This window comes from Salvelinus alpinus, chromosome 24 (assembly GCF_045679555.1).
Source record: "Salvelinus alpinus chromosome 24, SLU_Salpinus.1, whole genome shotgun sequence".
NCBI classification, from domain to species: domain Eukaryota; kingdom Metazoa; phylum Chordata; class Actinopteri; order Salmoniformes; family Salmonidae; genus Salvelinus; species Salvelinus alpinus.
The window spans coordinates 2,652,987-2,675,586 of NC_092109.1; the positions used below are offsets into that span (position 1 = coordinate 2,652,987).

The 22,600-nt window shown below is 44.4% G+C and overlaps 1 long non-coding RNA gene across 1 annotated transcript; it reads right to left on the minus strand.

The window, feature by feature from the left end:
• Window positions 1-433: 433 nt before the first annotated feature.
• On the minus strand, window positions 434-21,633 carry LOC139552009 (uncharacterized). The gene is made up of 3 exons (XR_011670364.1): window positions 20,953-21,633; window positions 20,710-20,806; window positions 434-2,070 (listed from the first exon to the last, which is right to left on the minus strand). It is a non-coding gene; the product is annotated as an uncharacterized lncRNA (long non-coding RNA).
• Between the last annotated feature and the right edge of the window lie 967 nt (window positions 21,634-22,600).

Here is a 22,600-nt window from a genome sequence, read left to right on the forward strand (position 1 = left end):
CTTGGTTGTTACAACCATGTGGGGTGCAATGCTGTAAGAACAATGAAGGATATTTAATATCTAATAGAGATCGTTTTTTAAACTGGATTTCTTGAGAAAAAGCTGTGGCTAATTTCTAGTCCCAAACTCACATAGGACTGTCTGTGCTTGGTTAGTTGGTGCACGCTCTAGCTGGCTGGGACTCTGCTGTGCGCGTGCACATTTTTTGCCCGACATTTCCCCCAAACTTGCAGTCGTGTTATCTCTGCTATATGCCACTTGGTGGTGTTCTTCGAAATCAATGAATGAAGGTATTAGAAAGCCTTTGTAGCGGCACCTCGGGCTGACCTCGGCTTCGCTGCTTCTCCTCCCTCGCCACCCCTCCCCCCAACAGTCATCCACCCCGCTTCCCACCCCTCCTCCTGTCTCCCTCGTTTTTATTCCAACCCGAAACCTCTCGACTCCTCTCAATTTAACATACCGCAGTACGTCCAACTCGTCAACGCAGCTATGGTTTAGCCTAACCTACTCTTTCAAGTCTCCGTTGCTGGCACTGTTTGCCATTAGCCTTTGGGCATATTAATTTGGTATAGGTAGGTCGTAAATAGAAAGCTTAACTAACTCTGCGCGTCGGTTTTCTTACATTAGACTATTATTTAGCATGATTTGACGAAACTACGACAAATAATGGAAGATCTACAATGCTTTTTATAGACTATAGGTTACAGTTAATTTAGATATTTTTGACAAACTGTTAATGGACATTTGATTGTGCTTTTTTATTATTTGGAGCATTAGGTCGCTATAGACGGGTTTCATCTCCAGAAAGCGATGATGGAAAATAATTGTATATAATAAACCTTTAAAATGAGTGTTCTTCTCCCACTGTAACAAATGAGGATTCGTTTAGTGGTGTAGAGCGAGCTCCTCCGCGTGGATTCCAAAGGAATAGCATCTATCGCATAAATAATTCTAAAGATTGGTGCTGTCAGAGAATGTGGTTTCAGGTTACAATGACACAACTGGCCTTATTATTTATTTATTTTTTATTTGGATCCTCATTAGTCCAGTTGAAAGATTAAATTATTTTCCATTTTATGGTACAAGTATCAAACTTGGTACACTACTACTAGATACATTAAGGAACATTTTAAAGATTGGAGACAGTCTGGGAAGCCTGTCAGTCAACCAGGGCGGCCATTTTAATAAAATGGCTGCCATCCGGATTCCCTTCTGGAAGAAAATAGGGTAAAATCGTTCCAAACAGTATCAAAATGACTTTGTAATGTTATCTACACACTAAATGAACCCCACAGATAATATATACAATCATTTGGATAGTAAAGTACTCTTAAGACCTTAATAGGGGGCATGTTGAGGTTATTTTGACCATATTCCATCAGCTACCTGAACAAATTGTGGACTTCATGATAGAGACACCAAATTTCACACACAGCGAAGGCATATTTAAATAAGTATTTTTGGCAATAGTGCGATCACAGATTTTGTCCATTAACCCTCTGGTTGCCATTTCTATGCAAAGGATGTGGATCACGGACAGGCAGGTGAAGGTTCATCCAGTTAACTTTGTACAAACATTTTTGTGCCAGGTGAACAATAAGACACCACAACAAAAAGATAAGGCAGCTAGCTGGTAGATACGCAAATTAAACATTTAAGATTTATGTTGCAATGGCTAGCTAACATGTACAGCTGTGCTGGGATGAAGTTGAGGTAAACAAATCTTTGTCTCTTGGCAGGCCACATGATCAGGCCATTAGATCACTTGGTCAGACCAGCTGTGTGAACTTAACGCTACCCTGACAGAAGGCCGCTTTACCCGAGTGCATGGTCTAAAACCCCTCCACCCTCCTCATCCTTATTGGTGTCATCGGCGTTGATGATCACAGCACAGCAGTCGCTCCAATAGGTAGGGGTGAATATAAGGTGATGCCGACCGCTCTGCTCAGCCTCCTCGCTTTAATTAGTCAGCAGCAAGCCGCACACATTTCAGGGGCCACTCTTCTGTGCACAACCCGACAGTGGTGAGGCAAAAATTGAGAACGAATTTGCGTGGAGAATTCAGATTAGCTGCAGAGGTTGGAAAAAGAGAAAGAGTGAATTAATGTTGAATGTTTACATTTAACTATAAACTTAGGAATAACTGGCTGGACCTATCTGTATCCCTATATATCCTTGGTGTCACATGCGCCAAATACAACAGGTGTAGACCTTACCGTGAAATGCTTACTTACAAACCAACAATGCAGTTCAAGAAATAGAGTTAAGAAAATATTTACTAAATAAACTAAAGTAAAAAATAACATAACAATAATGAGGCTATATACAGGGGGTACCGGTACTGAGTCAATGTGCGGGGGTACATGTTAGTCGAGGTAATTTGTACATGTAGGTAGGTGTGAAGTAACTATGCATAGATAATAAACAGTGAGTAGCAGTAGTGTAAAAACAAATGTAAATAATCTGGGTGGCCATTTTATTAATTGTTCAGCACTCTTGGGGGTAGAAGATGTTAAGGAGCCATTTAGACCTAGACTTTGCGCTGCTGTACCGTTTGCCGCACGGTAGCAGAGAGAACAGTCAATGACTTGGGTTACAGGAGCCTTTGACAATTTTTTGGACATTCCTCTGACACCGCCTAGCATATAGGTCCTGGATGGCAGGAAGCTTGGCTCCAGTGATGTACTGGGCTGTACGACCTACTCACTGTAACTGTTGGATGCCGAGCAGTTGCCATACAAGGCTGTGATGCAACCGGCCAGGATGCTCTTGATGGTGCAGCTATAGAACTTTTTGAGGATCTGTGTTACCCATGCCAAATCTTTCAGCCTCCTGGGGGGAAAAAGGCATTGTCGTGCCCTCTTCACAACTTTCTTGGTGTGTTTGGAACATGATAGTTTGTTGGTGATGTGGACACCAAGGAACTTGAAACTCGACTCGCTCCACTACAGACCCATTGATGTGAATGGGGGCATGTTCGGCCATCCTTTTCCTTTAGTCATCTCCTTTGTCTTGCTCACGTTGAGGGAGAGTTTGTTGTCCTGGCACCACACTGCCAGGTCTCTGACCTCCTCCCAATAGCCTGTCTCGTTGTTGTTGGTGTCGTCAGCAAACTTAATGATGGTGTTGGAGTCGTGCTTGGCCACGCAGTCGTGGGTGAACAGGGAGTACAGGAGGGGACAGAGCACGCACCCCTGAGGGGCCCTCCGAGTTGAGGATCAGCGTGGCAGATGTGTTGTTAACTACCCTTACCACATGGGTGCGGCCCGTTACGAAATCCAGAATCCAGTTGCTGAGGGAGGTGTTTTGTCCCAGGATCCTTAGCTTAGTGATGAGCTTTGTGGGCACTATGGTGTTGACCACTAAGCTGTAGTCAATGAACAGCATTATCACGTAGGTGTTCCTTTTGTCCAGGTGGGAAAGGGCAGTGTGGAGTTAGCGTCATCTGTGGATCTGTTGGGGCGGTATGTGAATTGGAGTGGGTCAATGGTTTCAGGAATGATGATGTTGATGTGAGCCATGACCAACCTTTCAAAGCACTTCATGGCTACTGGCGTAAGTGTTACGGGCGGAAGTCATTTAGGCAGGTTATCTTCACTTTCTTGGGAACAGGTGGTCTGCTTGAAACATGTAGGTGTTACAGACTCAGTCAGGGAGAGGTTGAACATTTCAGTAAAGACACTTGCCAATTGGTCAGTGCATGCTCTGAGTACATGTCCTGGTAATCCGTCTGGCCCCGTGGCCTTGTGAATGTTGATCTGTTTAAAGGTCTTGCTCACATCGGCTACGTAGAGCGTGAACACAGTCGTCCGGAACAGATGGTGCTCTCATGCGTGCTTCAGTATTGCTCTATCTGGAAGAGAGCATAAAAGGCTTTTAGCCCATCTGGTAGGCTCGCGTTACTGGGCAGCTCGCGGCTGTGTTTCCCTTTGTAGTCCGTAATAGTTTGCAAGCCCTGCCACATCCAACGAGCATCAGAGCCGGTGTAGTAGGATTCAATCTTAGTCCTGTGCTGACGTTTTGCCAGTTTGTTGGTTCGTCTGAGGGCATAGCGGGATTTATTTTAAGCGTCCAGATTAGTGTCCCTTTCCTTGAAAGCAGCAGCACTAGACTTTAGCTCAGTGCGGATGTTGCCTGTAATCCATGGCTTCTGGTTGGGATATAGAGTTGAAGTCGGAAGTTTACATACACTTAGGTTGGAGTCATTAAAACTCGTTTTCAACCCCTACACAAATTCCTTGTTCACAAACTATAGTTTTGGCAAGTTAGTTAAGACATCTTCTTTGTTCATTGACACAAGTACTTTTTCCATCAATTGTTTACAGACAGATTATTTCACTTATAATTCAATGTATCACAATTCCAATGGGTCAGAAGTTTACATACACTAAGTTGACTGTGCCTTTAAACAGCTTGGAAAATTCAAAAAAATTATGTCATGGCTTTAGAAGCTTCTGGTAGGCTAATTGACATCATTTGAGTCAATTGGAGGTGTACTAGTGGATGTATTTCAAGGCCTACCTTTAAACTCAGTGCCTCTTTGCTTGACATCATGGGAAAATCAAAAGAAATCAGCCAAGACCTCAGAAAGCAGCTCTAGGAAGAGTCTTGGTGGTTCCAAACCTCTTCCATTCATGAGTGATGGAGGCCACTGTGTTCTCGGGTACCTTCAATGCTGCAGACATTTTTGGTACCCTTACCCAGATCTGTGCCTTGACACAATCCTGTTTCGGAGGTCTACGGACAATTCCTTTGACCTCATGGCTTGGTTTTTGCTCTGACATGCATTGTCAACTGTGGGATCTTATAAAGACATGTGTGTGCCTTTCCAAATCATGTCCAGTCAATTGAATTTACCACAGGTGGACTCCAATCAAGTTGTAGAAATATTTTGGGCATGATCAATTGAAACAGGATGCACCTGAGCTAAATGTAGTGTCTCATGGCAGAGTCTGAATACTTATGTAAATAAGGTATTTCAGTTTTTTATTATTAATACATTGGCAAAAATGTAAAAAAAAATGTTTTTCCTTTGTCATTATGTGCTATTATGTGTAGATTGATGTGGATTTTTAAAATCCATTTCAGAATAAGGATGCAACGTATCAACATGTGTAAAAAGCCAAGGGGTCGGAATACTTTCGAATGCACTGTAATGTGCAAAGGGAATATTCATTTCCTTTTTAATTTGTAACCCTATTGCGGTTGAATAAATTCGTTGAGAACCATGTTGACATTTTCAAAACCAACCACCAGCTTCTAGTTCCATGAAATAATAACCGAACACCAAAATGATTAATCCCACCACAGTGTCCGATTTCAAAAAGGCTTTATGACGAAAGCACAACATATAATTATGTTAGGTCAGCACCTATTCACATAATAACACAGCCATTTTTCCAGCCAAAAAGAGGAGTCACAAAAAGCAGAAATAGAGATAAAATTAATCACTAACCTTTGATGATCTTCATCAGATGACACTCATAGGATTTCATGTGACACAACACATGTATGTTTTGTTCGATAAAGTTCATATTTATATAAAAAAATCTTAGTTTACATTGGCTCATTATGTTCAGTAATGTTTTGCCTCCAAAACATCCGGTGATTTTGCAGAGAGCCACATCAATTTACAGAAATACTCATAATAAACATTGATAAAAGATACAAGTATTATACATGGAACTTTAGATAAACCTCTCCTTAATGCAACCGCTGTGTCAGATTTCCAAAAAACGTTACGGAAAAAGCACACCATGCTATAATCTGAGTACAGCGCTCAGAGCCAAAACAGGCCATGAAGATATGCGCCATGTTGTGGAGTCAACAGTTGTCAGAATAGCATTATAAATATTCACTTACCTTTGATGATCTTCATCAGAATGCACTCCCAGGAATCCCAGTTCCACAATAAATGTTTGATTTGTTCCATAAAGCCCATAATTTATGTCCAAAAACCTCCTTTTTGTTCGCGCGTTTAGTTCCAAAATCCAAATTGATGACACGCAAGTCAGACGAAAAGTCAAAAAATTCCACAATCCAAACTCACGACGCGCGGGCAAGTCCATGCGAAAGTTCAGACGAAAAGTCATATTACAGTTCGTAGAAACATGTCAAACGAAGTATAGAATCAATCTTTAGGATGTTTTTAACATAAATCTTCAATAATGTTCCAACCGGAGAATTCCTTTGTCTTCAGAAATGCAATGGAACGCAAGCTAACTCTCTCACGTGAACGTGCCTGGTCAGCTCATGGCACTCTGCCAGACCCATGACTCAAAGAGCCCTCATTCCCCCCTCATTCACAGTAGAAGCATCAAACAAAGTTCTAAAGACTGTTGACATCTAGTGGAAGCCTTAGGAAGTGCAAAATGACCAATATCCCACTGTATCTTCGATAGGCGATGAGTTGAAAACCTACAAACCTCAGATTTCCCACTTCCTGGTTGGATTTTTTCTCAGGTTTTTGCCTGCCATATGAGTTCTGTTATACTCAGACATCATTCAAACAGTTTTAGAAACTTCAGAGTGTTTTCTATTCAAATCTACTAATAATATGCATATATTAGCAACTGGACATGAGTAGCAGGCAGTTTACTCTGGGCACCTTATATATTGGAAAACATAAAAAATATTACACAACGGAAAATGAAAATGAACGTTTCTTATTCTTTTAAGTCCAGGTAGTTCCTCCCTCTTTATCTGTTTTCCTCCATCTGGAGCCTAATGAACTCGACCCGATCAGCATTTTTACATTTACAGAAATAAATAGACACACTGGTAAAGGTGCACACCCTTTCAGTATTGCATTGAGTATGACTGACAGCTTTCCGTAATGTACGCACTTGTAATGAGTAGCGAGAGATTATCCAATGTGTCATTATTGTTTTCAGTTAACTAAAAGACTTTATACTAGACATATGAAATTCATATTACATTTTTCCTCCATTTACAAACAAATAGTTTCTGGATGCTTCAAACTTCAGGGGAGAGAACAAAACCAAATCGAGTCACTGATTATTGTTTTGGCATCATTAGCAATTTGGCCAAGGAATTTCTTATCTAAAGGCAGCTTTGGCATTGGTGTGTGTGCTAATATTGGGGATGAATTGGGGGGGGGGGGGGGGGGGTTGTGTGAAACATGGTGGAACATTCCTCCACAAGGATTGTTGGGAATTTGAGACGGCCAAACTTAAAGTGCTGAATGACAGGGAACTTCTCCAAGCACTAGAATGAGAGGAGGAGAAAGAAAGGAGGGGGATTACAATAATTAATAGAGATAAAAAGAAGATAAAATAAATAAGAAAAATAAACATGGGGAGATTAAAAAGAAAGAGGGAGATGGGGCATCAAGAGAGATGAGGAGAGGGAGAAATACATGAGAAATGCCTAATGAGAACAGAGAGCAAGTGGTACAGTCTGCTCTTTACTCTAGCCCGATTTTGGTTTTCCATACCAGCCAAAGCAATATCTATAGATTGTAGGCCATTCAGAACCATTAACCATTCGATGGTTTGGTCCAGGTAAGATAACACAAGGGGAGAGTAGTGTTAGCATGAACAAGTATGGCTTTAGCGACTGGAGATACCACAGGGTTGCTAGCATTAGCCGTTATCAGCTCACCGTTCATTGCCTCCACAGCTGCCGTCCGCAGCTCAATTACCTCTGACTGTTACAATTTGGTCGTATTTACATTTGTCTAAACATTGAGTATTGTATCTGCCTTTCGTGTAGCTAGCTAGACACTTTCACACCCAACGAGACATTTATATTTATACTCTCAATGGATTGGATGTCTCAAAGGCATTGAAGTGGGACGTTTTTCAGACTACATTTGCAGTGCGTTGGATCAATTGTTGTTTTAGTTTGGATTTTTTGCAAGACTTGAGTTTCTCTTTTTACTTGCAGATCAAGCGTTGCTTCTGCAATACTTCAGTCGATAGATGTGCAAGCGCACATATCGATCCCATTAGATTAGCAATTCTGCGTAATGCAAAGCGCTATTTTTTACTTTCATGTCTATTCCCACAACGGTGAGCGATGCATGACCAAAAGACATTCAAATAATCTGCAAATTACTCTCCATTTTATTTGCACTAGCTAAGGTGCTCTCTTTAGCAGTAAATTATAACCAAGTTGGTATAGTGTACTTGATCGGTAGGCTAACCATGTGGTAGGCAAAAAACATTCATATTCCTCCTGTCAACGCTCTACTCTTTAAATGTTGGTGTGAAATTGTGCTCTTTCATTTGAAGTCTTGTGCAGATTTATAAACCAGCCAACTTCACACTCAGATCATTGGCATATGAAACTTTGATAAATAAAATGTGAGTTTTTCGAGTGTAGTCCTTTTTATGCTCAAATGCAATCCCGTTTCTACAATCGTGTGATTGCCATTGAAAACAATTATATGGATACCCCCCAGTTCCAAATTGACCACTAGCCCCGAGTTATTGTTGATCTGAAACAGTTGGGTGGGTATCAGCAATATGGTGCCCTCTAACGGATGATTTACATTGCTTCTGCTTACTACTTTGTAGTACGACATTGCCAACATCTCCCCTCATTGGCGTTACTTCCGAACAGCCTGTGAAATAGCTGTCACGCCCTGACTTTAGTTATATTTGTTTTCTTTGTTTTTTGGTTAGGTCAGGGTGTGACAAGGGTGGTTTGTTTAGTTTTTGTATTGTCTAGGGTTTTTTGTTTTGTCTAGGGTTTTTGTTTGTCTATGGGGATTTTGTATGGTCTAGGTGTTTTTAGGTTTATGGTGGCCTGAGTTGGTTCCCAATCAGAGACAGCTGATTCTCGTTGTCTCTGATTGGGGACCCTATTTAGTTTGCCATTTTCCATGTTGGTTTTGTGGGTAGTTGTTTTCTATTTAGTTTGGTTACCTGACAGAACTGTTCGTTTGTCTCGTTGTTATTTTTGATCATAGTGTTCTGAGTTCAATAAAAATCATGAACACGTACCACGCTGCGCTTTGGTCCACTCCTCATCCTTCTTCCTCAAGCGAACATCGTTACAGAACCACCCACCACCAAAGGACCAAGCAGCGTGGTGTAATGGACTCCTGGACATGGGAGGAAATCCTGGACGGCAAGGGACCCTTGGCACAGACGGGAGAGTATCGCCGTCCTAAAGAGGAGCTGGAGGCAGCTAAGGCGGAGCTGGAGGCAGCTAAGGCGGAGCGGCGACGCTACGAGGAGTTGGCTCAAGGAGTTGTGCACGAGATAATTTTTTTGGGGGGAGGCTCACGGGGAGATTGGCGGAGTCAGGTCATAGACCTGAGCCAACTCCTCGTGTTTGCCGTGGGAAGAGATTGACCGGGCAGGCACCGTGTTATGCGGTGACGCGCAAGGTGTCCCCAGTGCGCACTCATAGCCCGGTGCGCCACATCGCAGCTCCTCGCATCGGCCGGGCTAGAGTGGGCATCGAGCCAGGAGGGATGGTGCCGGCGCAGCGCATCTGGCCTCCAGTGCGTCTCCTCGGCCTGGGTTATCCTGCACCAGCCCTACGCACAGTGTCCCCGGTCCCCAGTGCGGCCTGTTCCAGCTCCCCGCACTTGCCGGGCTACAGGGGGTATCCAGCCAGGACGAGTTGTGCTAGCTCTGTGCTTGAGACCGCCAGTGCGCCTCCACGGCCCAGTGTATCTGGTGCCTCGGCCAAGGAAGAGGCCTCCTGCATGTCTCCCCAGCCTGGTGAGTCCTGTGCCTGTGCTAAGCCCTAACCCTCCTGCATGTCTCCCCAGCCTGCTGAGTCCTGTGCCTTCTCCCAGAGCCAGACCTCCTGTGTGTCTCTCCACTCCAGTAATGACCCATGGCAAGAGGCCTCCAGTGGTGATCCATGGCACGAAGCCTCCAGTAATGATCCATGGCAAGAAGCCTCCAGTGATGATCCATGGCACGAAGCCTCCAGTGATGATCCATGGCAAGAAGCCTCCAGTGGTGATCCATGGCACGAAGCCTTCAGTGATGATCCATGGCAAGAAGCCTCCAGTGATGATCCATGGCACGAAGCCTCCAGTGATGATCCATGGCAAGAAGCCTCCAGTGGTGATCCATGGCACGAAGCCTTCAGTGATGATCCATGGCAAGAAGCCTCCAGTGATGATCCATGGCACGAAGCCTCCAGTGATGATCCATGGCAAGAAGCCTCCAGTGGTGATCCAGGGCGCTTTGGTCCACTCCTCATCCTTCTTCCTCAGACGAACATCGTTACAATAGCAAGTTGGTTGATTGTCTATCTAGCACTGTCAAAGCTTGCTAGCGAGAGTTTTCATCAGCTAATTGCTAGCACAAAGTCACAAAATGTGACACTGGTCACAAAATGTCTAGTTAACACTTCAGAAGGCACACTGTGTGCTGAAACATTGGTTTACCCATTAGATTGTTGGGAGCATATATAGTGTGTGACTTTATTTGTATACACAACATCTGACGTCACCAAGAGTCAAATCATTCAATGTCTCCTTGTGCCTCCTTCCATTGGAAATGACTTATTTCTGAAAGAAATTAGTTAGGAAGTTAGGTGGCTCAAAGTAATAAACAATGTGAATCCACAGCAATTGGCTAGGTGAGACTTTTTCCCCAAAAATTCACAAAATATTTAGATGTGAGTCAAAATTATTGGTGCACAACCTTGGGTAACACTTTATTTTACAGTATTTACCTGGTACTTACTTCAATATTAAAAGGTATTACATAACAATACACAATTAAAAAAAAAAATGTTTCTTTGTGGTTCATAAAACAGTATACTGGTACCCAGTATCAGAGGTATCTAAAGTAAGTATTTGTTCAATCAGCATTTGTTCAGTCTTTGTCAATTGACTTTATAAAGTCTGTAAATTAACACACCAAAAAAACACCCACGCCAGTGTCAGGATAAACTTTTCAACAGAACATATTTTCTGGGAGTTGCATGTTTTATTGTTGAGCCCTGGCAGAGGTGAAGAGATTGCAAAAGGACTGACGAGGGAAGCTAGCAGGAGGCTATAGGCAGGGTAGGGGTAGAGAGAAACTGAGAAAAAAAGAGGGCGAGAGACACAGAACATGGAGCAGATTCCCTATGTGGGGCCGGGGGAGGGAGAGTGGAATGCGAGCCGCTGATGGCTGCTCCAGCCTGGGACAGATAGAGAGAGAGAGAGGGGGAGGATGGAGGAGGGGGAGAGAGTTAGCAGACAGCTTGGCCCCTCTGCTCTGGGAGGACTTGCAGGCCCGCTCTCAAAAACACAGGATGTGGGATCAGGCAGGAGAAGGGGGTGGGGCCAGCGCTGCACACGCACACACACACACACACACACACACACACACACACACACACACACACACACACACACACACACACACACACACACACACACACACACACACACACACACAGTTCTGCACTCTCAGAGTCTCTCTCGTTTAACCCTTGACTGCCTCTCTCTGACTTGTCAATAGAATCATTAGCCATCTCTCTTCCTCACAAATTTGTACTTATAATAGCACCACAAGATAGGACATGATTCAAATCTACAGCACCAGTCAAACGTTTGGACACACCTACTCATTCCAGGGTTTTTCTATATTTTTTTACAATTTTCTACATTGTAGAATAATAGTGAAGACATCACATGTGAAATAACATGTGAAATAACACATATGGAATCATGTATTAACCAAAAGTGTTAAACAAATCAACATACAGTGGGGAGAACAAGTATTTGATACACTGCCGATTTGGCAGGTTTTCCTACTTACAAAGCATATAGAGGTCTGTAATTTTTATCATAGGTACACTTCAACTGTGAGAGACGGAATCTAAAACAAAAATCCAGAAAATCACATTGTATGATTTTTAAGTAATGAATTTGCATTTTATTGCATGACATAAGTATTTGATACATCAGAAAAGCAGAACTTAATATTTGGTACAGAAACCTTTGTTTGCAATTACAGAGATCATACGTTTCCTGTAGTTCTTGACCAGGTTTGCACACACTGCAGCAGGGATTTTGGCCCACTCCTCTATACAGACCTTCTCCAGATCCTTCAGGTTTTGGGGCTGTCGCTGGGCAATACGGACTTTCAGCTCCCTCCAAAGATTTTCTATTGGGTTCAGGTCTGGAGACTGGCTAGGCCACTCCAGGACCTTGAGATGCTTCTTACGGAGCCACTCTTTAGTTGCCCTGGCTGTGTGTTTCGGGTCGTTGTCATGCTGGAAGACCCAGCCACGACCCATCTTCAATGCTCTTACTGAGGGAAGGAGGTTGTTGGCCAAGATCTCGCGATACATGGCCCCATCCATCCTCCCCTCAATACGGTGCAGTCGTCCTGTCCCCTTTGCAGAAAAGCATCCCCAAAGAATGATGTTTCCACCTCCATGCTTCACGGTTGGGATGGTGTTCTTGGGGTTGTACTCATCCTTCTTCTTCCTCCAAACACGGCGAGTGGAGTTTAGACCAAAAAGCTCTATTTTTGTCTCATCAGACCACATGACCTTCTCCCATTCCTCCTCTGGATCATCCAGATAGTCATTGGCAAACTTCAGACGGGCCTGGACATGCGCTGGCTTGAGCAGGGGGACCTTGCGTGCGCTGCAGGATTTTAATCCATGACGGCGTAGTGTGTTACTAATGAATTTCTTTGAGACTGTGGTCCCAGCTCTCTTCAGGTCATTGACCAGGTCCTGCCGTGTAGTTCTGGGCTCATCCCTCACCTTCCTCATGATCATTGATGCCCCACGAGGTGAGATCTTGCATGGAGCCCCAGACCGAGGGTGATTGACCGTCATCTTGAACTTCTTCCATTTTCTAATAATTGCGCCAACAGTTGTTGCCTTCTCACCAAGCTGCTTGCCTATTGTCCTGTAGCACATCCCAGCCTTGTGCAGGTCTACAATTGTATCCTTACACAGCTCTCTGGTCTTGGCCATTGTGGAGAGGTTGGAGTCTGTTGGATTGAGTGTGTGGACAGGTGTCTTTTATACAGGTAACGAGTTCAAACTGGTGCAGTTAATACAGGTAATGAGTGGAGAACAGGAGGGCTTCTTAAAGAAAAACTAACAGGTCTGTGAGAGCCGGAATTCTTACTGGTTGGTAGGTGATCAAATACTTATGTCATGCAATAAAATGCAAATTAATTACTTAAAAATCATACAATGTGATTTTCTGGATTTTTGTTTTACATTCCGTCTCTCACAGTTGAAGTGTACCTATGATAAAAATTACAGACCTCTACATGCTTTGTAAGTAGGAAAACCTGCAAAATCGGCAGTGTATCAAATACTTGTTCTCCCCACTGTATATGTTATATTTGAGATTCTTCAAAGTAGCCACCCTTTTCCTTGATGACAGCTTTGCACACTCTTGGCATTCTCTCAACCAGCGTCATAAGGTAGTCACCTGGAATGCATTTCCATTAACAGGTGTGCCTTGTTAAAAGTTAACTTGTGGAATTGTTTTCCTTCTTAGTGCATTTGAGCCTATCAGTTGTGTTTTGACAAGGTAAGGGTGGTATACAGAAGATAGGCCTATTTGGTAAAAGACCAAGTCCATATTATGGCAAGAACAGCTAAAATAAGCAAAGAGAAATTACAGTCCATCATTACTTTAAGACATGAATCTCAGTCAATACGGAATCAGGCCTTCGTGGTCTAATTACTGCAAAGAAACCACTACTAAAGGACACCAATAAGAAGAAGAGACTTGCTTGGGCCAAGAAACACGATCAATGGACATTAAACCGGTGAAATCTGTCCTTTGGTCTGATGAGTCTAAATGTGAGATTTTTGGTTCCAAAGGCTGTGTCTTTGTGAGACGCAGAGTAGGTGAACATATGATCTCCACATGTGAGAAGGAGGTGTGATGGTGTGGGGGTGCTTTGCTGGTGACACTGTCAGTGATTTAATTAGAATCCAACAGGACAATGACCCAAAACACACCTCTAGGCTGTGTAAGGGCTATTTGACCAAGAAGGAGAGTGATGGAGTGCTGCGTCAGATGACCTGGCCTTCACAATCACCCAACCTCAACTCATTTGAGATGATTTAGGATGAGTTAGACCGCAGAGTGAAGGAAAAGCAGCCAACCAGTGCTCAGCATATATGGTAACTCTGCAGACTGTTGGAAAAGCATTCCAGGTGAAGCTGGTTGAGAGAATTCCAAGAGTATGCAATGCTGTCATAAAGGCAAAGGGTGGCTACTTTGGAGAATCTCAAATATGAAATATATATTTTGATTGTTTAAAAACTTCTTATGGCTGAGATCCCGGATCGACTTGACAACAGCCAGTGAAAGTGCAGGGCGCCAAATTCAATCAACAGAAATCTCATAATTACAATTCCTCAAACATACAAGTATTTTACACCATTTTAGTGTCCGATTTCAAAAAAGCTTTACGATGAATGCACACCAAACGATTATGTTAGTGTCAGTACCTAGTCACAGAAAAACACAGCCATTTTCCAGCCAAAGAGAGGAGTCACAAAAAGCAGAAATAGAGATAAAATTAATCACTAACCTTTGATGATCTTCATCAGATGACACTCATAGGATTTCATGTGACACAACACATGTATGTTTTGTTCGATAAAGTTCATATTTATATAAAAAAATCTTAGTTTACATTGGCTCATTATGTTCAGTAATGTTTTGCCTCCAAAACATCCGGTGATTTTGCAGAGAGCCACATCAATTTACAGAAATACTCATAATAAACATTGATAAAAGATACAAGTATTATACATGGAACTTTAGATAAACTTCTCCTTAATTCAACCGCTGTGTCAGATTTTAAAATAACGTTACGGAAAAAGCACACCATGCTATAATCTGAGTACAGCGCTCAGAGCCCAAACAAGCCATACAGATATCCGCCATGTTGTGGAGTCAACAGAAGTCAGAAATAGTATTATAAATATTCACTTACCTTTGATGATCTTCATCAGAATACACTCCCAGGAATCCCAGTTCCACAATAAATGTTTGTTTTGTTCGATAATGTCCATAATTTATGTCCAAATACCTCCTTTTTGTTTGCGCGTTTAGTTCCAAAATCCAAATTGATGACATGCAAGTCAGACGAATAGTCAAAAAATTCCATTACAGTTTGTAGAAACATGTCAAACGATGTATATAATCAATCTATGTTTTTTATGTTTTTAACATAAATCTTCAATAATGTTCCAACCGGAGAATTCCTTTGTCTTCAGAAATGCGATGGAACGCAGGTCGCTCTCACGTGAGCGCACGTGACCAGCTCATGCCAGACAGCTGACTCAAAGAGCTCTCCTTCCCTCATTCTTCACAGTAGAAGCATCAAACAAAGGTTCTGAAGATGGTTGACATCTATTGGAAGCCTTAGGAAGTGCAATAGGACCCCAAAGACACTGTATATTGGATAGGCAAACCTACAAACCTCAGATTTCCCACTTCTTGGTTGGATCTTTTCTCAGGTTTTTGCCTTCCATATAAGTTCTGTTATACTCACAGACATCATTCAAACAGTTTTAGAAACTTCAGCATGTTTTCTATCCAAATCTACTAATACTATTCATATCTTAGCTTCTGGGACTGAGTAGCAGGCAGTTTACTCTGGGCACCTTATTCATCTAAGCTACTCAATACTGCCCCCAGCCATAAGACGTTAACACTTTTTTGGTTACTACATGATTCCATATGTGTTATTTCATAGTTTTGATGTCATCACTATTATTCTACAATGTAGAAAAGTGTCAAAATAAAGAAAAACCCTTGAATGCGTAGATGTGTCCAAACTGTTGACTGGTACTGTATACTGACATACACAAAGTCGTATTTGAGAGAGTATTAATAAACAACATTTTATTGATCTTTTCTCATTCCTTTCTTTCCACTCGGGAGGACTACACTTCTGTTTGAATGACCTTGTCTAAACTAGGGCTGAGATGATACCAGTATCGCAATATCTTTACCATGGCAAAACGAATAACACCATGCAGACCAAACTTTTTGGTCCTTTAAAAACCTACGGTGCAATCAGAATGTATTCAGATCCCTTTCCCTTTTCCACATTTTGTTACGTTACAGCCTTATTCTAAAATGGATTTAAAAATAAGTATTTTACTCGTCAATCTCCACGCAATACCCCATAATGACAAAGCAACATTTATTTTTGTTGAAATAGTTTATTTAGACAAGTTTTAAGACCCTTTGCAATGAAACTCAAAAATTGAGCTCAGGTGCATCCTGTTTCCATTGATCATCCTTGAGATGTTTCTACAACTTAATTGGACTCCACCTGTGGTAAATTCAATTGATTCGACATTATTTTTTTATTTTTATTTTACCGTTATTTTACCAGGTAAGTTGACTGAGAACACGTTCTCATTTGCAGCAACGACCTGGGGAATAGTTACAGGGGAGAGGAGGGGGATGAATGAGCCAATTGTAAACTGGGGATTATTAGGTGACCGTGATGGTTGAGGGCCAGATTGGGAATTTAGCCAGGACACCGGGGTTAACACCCCTACTCTTACGATAAGTGCCATGGGATCTTTAATGACCTCAGAGAGTCAGGACACCCGTTTAACGTCCCATCCGAAAGACGGCACCCTACACAGAGCAGTGTCCCCAATCACTGCCCTGGGGCATTGGGATCTTTGTTTAGACCAGAGGAAAGAGTGCCTCCTACTGGCCCTCCATAATTTGGATGTAACGGTCCTGACCTGTTTTATGTTGTTTTTGTATGTGTTTAGGTCAGGGCATGTGTTTTGGGTGGGCAGTCTATGTTATCTGTTTCTATGTTGGTTGTGGTTGCCTGGTATGGCTCTTAATTAGAGGCAGGTGTTTTGCGTTCTCCTCTAATTAAGAGTCATATTTAGGTAGGGTGTTCTCACTGTTTGTTTGTGGGTGATTGTCTCCTGTGTCGTCGAATGTATGTACCATACGGGACTGTTTGGCTGTTCGTTTATTTTGATGTCGTCTGTTTCCTGTCCGTGAGTTTACGTTTAGTTATGTAAGTTTATGTTCAGGTTTCGTCAACGTCGTTTTCTTGTTTTGTATTTTTGAAAGTGTTTTGTTTCTTTCGTGTTGCCATCATAGTTTTTTCAAATAAAGAGATGGCCTATTTCCCTACTGCTGCATTTTGGTCTGATGATCCTTCTCTCCTCTCCTCGTCCGAGGATGAGGAGAGAGACAGCCCTTACAGAATCACCCACCACGCTAAGACCAAGCGGCAAGGGAATGCTCAACAGAGCAACAAGGACTCCTGGACTTGGGAGGAGATCCTGGATGGTAGAGGACCTTGGGCTCAGCCAGGGGAATATCGCCGTCCCAAGGAGGAGTTGGAAGCAGCGAAGGCTGAGAGGCGCTGGTATGAGGAGGCAGCGCGTCGACGCGGTTGGGAGCCCGTGAGTCAGACCCAAAAATTTCTTGGGGGGGGGGACACGAGGAGTGTGGCAAAGCCGGGTAGGATACCCGAGCCAACTCCCCGTGCTTACCGTGGAGGTAGAAGGCGTCGTACTGGTAAGACACCGTGTTATGCGGTAAAGCGCACGGTGTCCCCAGTACGCGTGCTTAGCCCAGTGCGGGCTATTCCACCTTGCCGCACTGGGAGGGCTAAGTTGGGCATCGAGCTGGATGTCATGAAGCCGGCCCAACGTATCTGGCCTCCAGTACGTCTCCTCGGGCCGGCATACATGGCACCAGCCTTACGAGTGGTGTCCCCGGTTTGCCAGTATAGCCCAGTGCGGGCTATTCCACCTCGCCGCACTGGTAGGGCTACGGGCACCATTCAACCTGGTAAGGTTGGGCAGGCTCGGTGCTCAAGAGCACGTGTCCTCCTTCACGGTCCGGTAGACCCGGTGCCACCTCCATGTACCAGTCCTCCGGTGGCAGCCCCCCGTACCAGGCTGTCTCTCCGGGTTCTCTCTCCAGCTGTTTCCTCCTCTCCAGCGCAGCCAGTGCCTAGACCACGCACCAGGCTGTCTCTCCTTCTCCTCCCTACAGAGCCGTCCTGCCATGACCAGCCAGAGCTGTCCTGCCATGACCAGCCAGAGCCGTCCTGCCATGACCAGCCAGAGCCGTCCTGCCATGACCAGCCAGAGCCGTCCTGCCATGACCAGCCAGAGCCGTCCTGCTATGACCTGCCAGAGCCGTCCTGCTATGACCTGCCAGAGCCGTCCTGCTATGACCTGCCAGAGCCGTCCTGCTATGACCTGCCAGAGCCGTCCAGCCGGGACCTGCCAGAGCCGTCCAGCCGGGACCTGCCAGAGCCGTCCAGCCGGGACCTGCCAGAGCCGTCCAGCCGGGACCTGCCAGAGCCGTCCAGCCGGGACCTGCCAGAGCCGTCCAGCCGGGACCTGCCAGAGCCGTCCAGCCGGGACCTGCCAGAGTCCCTCAGCCGGGACCTGCCAGAGTCCCTCAGCCGGGACCTGCCAGAGTCCCTCAGCCGGGACCTGCCAGAGTCCCTCAGCCGGGACCTGCCAGAGTCCCTCAGCCGGGATCTGCCAGAGTCCCTCAGCCGGGATCTGCCAGAGTCCCTCAGCCGGGATCTGCCAGAGTCCCTCAGCCGGGATCTGCCAGAGTCCCTCAGCCGGGACCTGCCCCTTGTCCCGGTGCTGCCCCTTGTCCCGGTGCTGCCCCTTGTCCCGGTGCTGCCCCTTGTCCCGGTGCTGCCCCTTGTCCCGGTGCTGCCCCTTATCCCGGTGCTGCCCCTTGTCCCGGTGCTGCCCCTTATCCCGGTGCTGCCCCTTATCCCGGTGCTGCCCCTTATCCCGGTGCTGGTCCTTATCCCGGTGCTGCCCCTTGTCCCGGTGCTGCCCCTTGTCCCGGTGCTGCCCCTTGTCCCGGTGCTGCCCCTTGTCCCGGTGCTGCCCCTTGTCCCGGTGCTGCCCCTTCTCCCGGTGCTGGCCGTTCATTTAGGGGATGTTAGTTTTAGGGTGGTCATTGGGAGGGGAAGACAGAAGCGGGGAGTGACTATGGTGGTGTGGGGACAGCGTCCAGAGCCGGAGCCACCACCGTGGTCAACTGCCCACCCAGACCCTCCCCTGGACTTTGTGCTGGTGCGCCCGGCGTTCGCACCTTGAGGGGGGGGTTCTGTAACGGTCCTGACCTGTTTTATGTTGTTTTTGTATGTGTTTAGGTCAGGGCATGTGTTTTGGGTGGGCAGTCTATGTTATCTGTTTCTATGTTGGTTGTGGTTGCCTGGTATGGCTCTTAATTAGAGGCAGGTGTTTTGCGTTCTCCTCTAATTAAGAGTCATATTTAGGTAGGGTGTTCTCACTGTTTGTTTGTGGGTGATTGTCTCCTGTGTCGTCGAATGTATGTACCATACGGGACTGTTTGGCTGTTCGTTTATTTTGATGTCGTCTGTTTCCTGTCCGTGAGTTTACGTTTAGTTATGTAAGTTTATGTTCAGGTTTCGTCAACGTCGTTTTCTTGTTTTGTATTTTTGAAAGTGTTTTGTTTCTTTCGTGTTGCCATCATAGTTTTTTCAAATAAAGAGATGGCCTATTTCCCTACTGCTGCATTTTGGTCTGATGATCCTTCTCTCCTCTCCTCGTCCGAGGATGAGGAGAGAGACAGCCCTTACATTGGAAAGGCACACACCTGTCCATATAAGGTCCCACAGTTGTCAACGCATGTCAGAGCAAAAACCAAGCCATGGGGTTGAAGGAATTGTCCTTAGAGCTCCAAGACTGGATTGTTTCGAGGCACAGATCTGGGGAAGGGTACCAAAAAAGTTCTGCAGGGTCCTTAAGAACACAGTGACCTCCATTATTCTTAAATGGAAGAATTTTGGAACCACCAAGACTCTTCCTAGAGCTTGCCGCCCGGCCAAACTGAGCAATCAGGGAAGAAGGGCATTGGTCAGGGAGGCGATCAAACACCTGATGGTCACTCTGACAGAGCTCCAGAGTTCCTCTGTGGAGATGGGAGAACCTTCCAGAAGGACGACCGTGTCTGCAGCACTCCATCAATCAGGCCTTTATGGTAGAGTGGCCAAACGGAAGCCACTCCTCAGTAACAGGCACTTGACAACCCACTTGGAGTTTGCCTAAAGGCACCTAAAATACTCTCAGACCATGAGAAACAAGATTCTCTGGTCTGATGAAACCAAGATTGAATTCTTTGGCCTGAATTTTAAGCGTCACGTAGGAACTGCTTGAAACATGTTGATATTACAGACTCAGTCAGGAACAGGTTGAACATGTCAGTGAATACACTTGCCAGTTGGTCAGCTCGTGGTCGGAGAGCGTGATCACACAGTCGTCCGGAGCAGCTGATGCTCTCATGCATGCTTCAGTGTTGCTTGCCTCGAAGCACGCATATAAGTTATTTAGCTTCCATGTTAAAATGTCATCATCATCATCATCTTACAAAGTGCACCTTAAAGTGTTAGATTTAGAGTGTTTTCACTCTGTGGGTGTGTGTCCTCTTAGCTCTGCCTTGTACATTCGGTTCAGGCTCTGGTTGACTTTGGAACAGTTGGGGACAGCACTGATGTCACGCCCTGACCTTAGAGAGACTTTTTATTTCTCTATTTGGTTAGGTCAGGGTGTGATTTGCGTGGGCATTCTAGTTTGTCTATTTCTTTGTTGGCCGGGTATGGTTCCCAATCAGAGGCAGCTGTCTATCGTTGTCTCTGATTGGGGATCATACTTAGGCAGCCCTTTTTCCCACCTTCAGTTGTGGGATCTTGTTTGTGTGTAGTTGCTTTCTGCACTGCATATAGCTTTACGTACATCTACCACGTGGCACCTTGGTCTTCATCTTTCAACGAGCGTAACAACTGATGTTCCACAGCTGATTGGAGTGCTCAGCATATGGGCCCATTTTCATCTGGAAAGAGAGAGAGATAAATAAAATAATAGGAGTTTAATGGAAGATATAGGCCTTAGATATTATGACCTTATGGTAGGCAGGTCAACAGTTGTCCTACTGTCTATCTCATACTTTTTGGGGTGCCAGTGAGGTGAGTGAATTACCTTGTGTGCATATCCTTATATTTGCCCTAAGAGAAGAAAGAGAGATGGGGAGAGAGAGAGAGAGAGGCCCTTGAATGAATGAAGAAATAAATTAATTAATGGATGTAGTGGTAGTGTCTGGACACTCCCTCCACAGCTCCCCCATTCATTTTCCAGCACCTTGCTGCACCCCCCCAAACACACACACAAACTCACACTCTCTCACACACACAGGAGAGAGAGACACAGGAGATGCACACAGGAGAGAGAGACACTACACAAGACTTTCCAGCCTCACATGAGGAGGGAAGGGAGAAGGAGAGAGGGGGAAGGAGAAAGGGATGGGGTCGAGCAAGGGTCCCTTGGGGGAAAGAGTGATTCACAACAGCATGTGGGGAAGGAAATGACTCATGTGAGCTTAGTACACTACACACAACCTCCCAGAGAGAGGCTGAGACTGTGTGTAAGAGCGTGTGTGTGTCTCTATGTGCGTGTCAAATCACATTTTATTAGTTGTATACACATATTTTGCAGATGTCATCACAGGTGCAGCGAAATGCTTATGTTGCCAGCTCCAACAGTGCAGTAATACCTAGCAATACAACACAATAAACACAAATCCCCAAGATTGAATTAATGAAAATAAGAAATATCAGAACGAGAAATGTCGTTCTGATAGTCCGGAACATAAACATAAATGGGGAGGGGTGGTAGGGTTGGAGGGTAATAAAGGAACATATATTTGGAAAAAAAAAAAATATATATATATGTATATATATGTATATACATATATATATATATATTTGCAATGAAATATGTGGCGGATTGGAAGTGATGCAGACAATTACATTGATGGAAGCTACAATCTATCTGCAATATTATTTAACCTTTATTTAACTAGTCAAGTCAGTTAAGAACAAATTCTTATTTACAATGACGGTCTACCCCAGCCAAACCTGGATGACGCTGGGCCAATTGTGCGCCGCCCTATGGAACTCCCAATCACGGCCGGATATGATACAGCCTGGAATCGAACCAGGGACTGTAGTGACGCCTCTAGCACTGAGATGCAGTGCCTTAGACCGCTGCGCCACTCAGGTGCCCTATTAAAGCTGATCTACCTTCTGAAAATAAAATAAAGAAAGAAAAAATGTATATACTAAAAAACAAGAAAATACACCAAAGAAACACAAATCCAAACAATTTAAGGAATGAAATTAAGAAATATCAGAACGAGCAATGTCAGAGTCCAGAATATAAACATACATGTACAGTGCCTTCAGAAAGTATTCACAAATTGTAATGTCAAAGTGGAATTATGTTTTCAAATTTTTACAAATTAGCAAAAAGTGAAAAGCTGAAATGTCTTGAGTCTATAAGTATTCAAACCCTTTGTTATGGCAACCCTAAATAAAATGTGCTTAACAAGTCACATAAGTTATATGGACTCACTCTGTGTGCAATAGTCTTTAACATGATTTTTGAATGACTACCTCATCTCTGTACCCCACACATACAATCAGCTGTAAGGTCCCTCTGTCGAGCAGGGGATTTCAAACACAGATTAAACCACAAAGACCACCGAGGTTTTCCAATGCCTTGCGAAGAAGGGCACCTATTGCTAGATGGGTCAACAACAACAAAAAAGAAGACATTGAATATCTCTTAG